Consider the following 4,324-nt stretch of genomic DNA (forward strand, 5'->3'; position numbering starts at 1 on the left):
AAATTCAGGTGTTAACTAGTTAAAGAAAGAGTGCTTTTGCTTTTAAAATGGAGATAAAGAAGGACAATCCAGTGTTTTGGGGAATTGCAAACTGCTACTTGTATTGCTTTTTTCTTAAGTGGAAATGTACATGTGAAAAACACCGTTCTCTTCCTGCACGAAAACAGAAAACCAATTCTCAGTTGCTCTCTCTTTTTTGTGACCAGTGGTGATTTACCCCTTGCAGTCTAGAACATGGGCTCCTGCTGACATGCTGGCCCCAGATATCTGACCTTCGTTTGTGCCATTTCAGGCACAGAATTCCTTCCATTAACTGAACAGCGACAAACAACCTAGTGCAGAGCAAATCGGTCACTAAAGAAAATATGATCTAGGGCAAGGAGATTTTGAGACAAATAAAAACAATTATAAGAAAAGGATCACATTAACGTTATAAACAGCTATCAGACACCCTTCAGGTCTGTGAAAGATTATTTCTTGGAGTTTTCTGAGAACTTCCTTGTTTGTTTTCAGAAAAGATAAAAGTAATTTTGCATATGTGTAGTATTAAATACTAAGTTTTATTCAATAATTGGTTAAATATCAGTGTATTCCATTGGCAATTCTCCTAACTGCTCAATTCTGTTCTCCTTTTGACATTGGTCTTAATGCAGAAATGAAGAAACAAAGGATTAGATTCATCGTTTTTATGTAGACAGGCAGAAAGAAGTGGGCAGGTTCCTTGAAATTCCCTTCAGACCTTGTGGGAACAGTACAATCAACCACAAAGCCATTCCTGGAATATTTACTCTTGTTTGGCTCTGGAAGCTTTTGGGTTGTCACACGGCCTTGGAGAATGCATGCTCTTGCTTCATTGCTAAGGGGCCCCTTCCCATGGCGCTGGCTGTCGTTCTATGTTGACCTTTGATGGAGGGTGACAGCCGCTTCCTGGCTGCCTGTGAGCAACATCCTTGGTCCTTCCTTCAAGAAAGCAGATCTCAAGGAATGGATAACCCGGGGAAGGAAGTCAGGAAGAAAGGCAGAGACTATAACACAATGAAAAAATAAAGTGGTTTTGGTAACTTGGGGGAAATACCATCAAGCTGCAGCTTCTGGTCTATCCCATTGAGTACTAGATAAATTTTTAGATATTCATATTGCTAGAAAATGTGTGATTGGCACACTTTCTTTTTTCGAGCCTACAATGCCACATCACAACAAAACACTGGACTTGGAATCAAGAAATTTGGATCTGAATTTAGTAGTTGTTTAAATGACAGAACATCTGTCGGAAGATGTGTGGGGTAGTCTGTTCTCTTGACTTTAAGCTCACTCTTTTCATCCTTTTTAAAACTTGCACTGTGTCTTCTAGACTCCTTTGTTGCAGACACTGACGGGAAATGAGAAGTTTGGAAGTAGGGGGAGAGGGAGAAGCTGCATCACCCAAGTTTTACCTTTGAACTACACATTTGAGTGTGAGTGTGTGGCACACACAGACACAGACAGACAGACACACACACACACACACAGCTCTGACAACTCCTCCAGCATGACCGTCTCACTACTGTGTTTACAGTACCTGCAACATGGAATGTGTTCAGTGGTTGTTAGCTATTATTACTGTGGTTGTTTTATGCACAAAAATTTTCCAGCTCTAATTTAGGAAGGCTGCAACCTTCCTGTCTTTCCTGAGATTTGCAATAAAAGTCCTAGAATTCTTTGTTTTAAAAACTCTGCTTAACTTCAGTGATTCCAGCATTCTCTAAACCTATTTGAATACCAGTCTCTCCTTCTGAAAATACCTCAAACATCATCTTATAGAATTGGGGTTCTATAGAAGATATTTTAGAAAATACCGGCCTAGTGGGACATCTGTGGAACTTCAGGCAGAGGAGACCTTAATCCTAGAACTGTCTGTTTACTTGTCATATGACCTAAGTGGGCTTTTAAACTTCACGGAACCTCTTTTTGGTTTCTCTAGAACATGGCTGGGTACTATAGCAGAGACGTCTGAGGGTGACCCTCAGTGATCTATGCCCTATATGATCTCTTCCTCTTGAACACGACTGGTGTCTAACCAATAAAATACAGCAAAGGTGGATATGGACTTGAAGGAGTCCGCTGCTACCATGTGAACAGATTTGAGAGGACCACATGGCTGGGCACAGTGGGCATCTTATAGGATCTGGGGCCTCACTGGTACAGCAGCAAGGATGTGAATCCTGCCAATACTTCAGAGTCCCTGACAGCTCTGGCCAGCAGCAGGCCCTCACTCACGGGGGCCCACAGGCTAACACTGCCATCCTAGGGAAGCTGGGCAGCCTGGTAAATTTTGAAGGAAGAGCCTGCACATTTCCTTCTCTCAAATTCACAGACAGAGCACTCACTCTTCCTCCCAAGCAGAGAACTGAACAGGGCTGGAACTGGGGTGGGGGCAGGGTCATAGTCTGTCTTGGTGTAAAATTTTGGTATTTTGTTTATTATAGGTGTCTTTTTTGGCATCCATTTTGGTTTTTAAAATTTTTTCATTAAAAATGTTATTTTTTAATTATTGAGTTTTTTGGCACTTGCCGAGATGAGTGACTGTCTAGCCTTGCCCTAGTCTCAGCCCTGCAAGAAACTCAAAGGATAACATGAATGAAACCTTTTCCAGATAGAAGTATCAGGAACAGGGGATACATTTCTACCTGGCTGGATATTTAGTAGCTTAATCAATCATACCCCCCAGTAAATGTGCTAAGTTACTCAAATAGTCTGGGAAATGTTTATTTCTTTAGTTAATGTGTTGAATTTCTGGTGTTGTAAAAAGAAAAACAAAATGGGTATCAGGGGTCCTAGAAAGTGATTGTATTATTCAGTGAAGCTGCCAAAGAAGGTTGGTACTAATGGTCTTCAGAACTGAGTTGTTCTTTGCAACAAATAATTGCTACGCCTGCTATTTTCCTTAATTAAAGTCCAGAAAATATCTGGGTATATTAAAAAAAATGAAAAATGTAAACACAGATTTGGATTTGTGGAATTTAATGTATGAATGTATCCAAGTAAGTCTTGAGGTTATTATGTCCATCAGAAGAATTGCCTGTTCTTTGACAAGTGTGAGCCTGCCTTTGGAATTCACAACACATTCCAGGAAAATCGTATTCTAACTGATTTGTTGTTTATCCCAAACAGGGTATTTTTGCACCTCATTTTTCAACCCTTAGTTTGTTTATATTGAAGCAAAACATTCTCACACACAAAGAGACTAGATACTCTTTCTCAATGGAGGGAGACTTCTCTTTTCAGGGTCAGTAACTTCATGTCTTCAAATTTAATTATCATGAGATTGTAGACCAGTCCTTCAGGCTCCATGTCTGTGTCTCTGACCTTCCAATGGCACAGTGCCACTAGACATATCACAAGATAAGCAAAGGATGGAGTCTAACTTGAATAGCCTTGTTTCTGATGCTGATACAGAGATTCTCATCATAACTCATTTGCTGCCTTTGAGAGAGCTCAGTTCAAAAGGTGGAATTGTTTAACATCAACATCCTTACCTGATTAACTGTGACACCTTCAATTCTCCCAGCTCGACTTGTAATGGAAAGCCTTTTACATTTAGACAAGATCTAAGCAAGTCATTGGACCACATTTTTCAATTTTGTAATTTTGTAAGCTTTGGCCAGTCAAAAACACAATTTCTGATTTATAGCTTGCCTTTAAGCAAAATCCAATATCAGGGCCACTGGGCAAGTTTCAGTCATTTTCAAAAGCTGAAAATTCAAAAGAATTTTTCTAAGTCTGTAGTTCTGTTCTGGATGGCCTTCTCTAACTGATCATGTGGACCTGTGCTGTTTCATGTGACAGCCATTAGCCACATGTGACTACTGAGCACTGGCAATGTGGTTCCTCAGAACAGAGATGTGCTGTAAGTGTAAAATACACATGAAATTGTAATGACAGTGGAAATAATATTTTGGATAAAAAGGACTAGATAAAAATATATTATCAAAATTTACTTCCCATGTGTTTCTTTTTACTTTCTTAAATGGTGCCACTAGAAAATTAAAAATTACGTACGTAGCTCACATTCTATTTCTATTAGACAATGCTGTCTTGATGCCTTGGAAATAAACATCATGGAGAGAGACTCTGGTATACTTTGTGCATTTATACTTCCCTTGAAGTACTCCAGAAGCAGCATTAATTTACACAAAACCCCTGTGAGGAGGATAGAAAAATGTCTCTTACTAACATTTCAAGAAAAATAACTTCAAAGGATATTGTCATCATGACTATGATTCGTAAATCAGAGAAAAACTTCAGGTTCATGCTTCAGAGAATAAAGCATTCAGGGTCAGCTGTT

The sequence above is a fragment of the Mustela erminea genome, chromosome 4, assembly GCF_009829155.1.
Source record: "Mustela erminea isolate mMusErm1 chromosome 4, mMusErm1.Pri, whole genome shotgun sequence".
In the NCBI taxonomy this organism is placed as follows: Eukaryota; Metazoa; Chordata; class Mammalia; order Carnivora; family Mustelidae; genus Mustela; species Mustela erminea.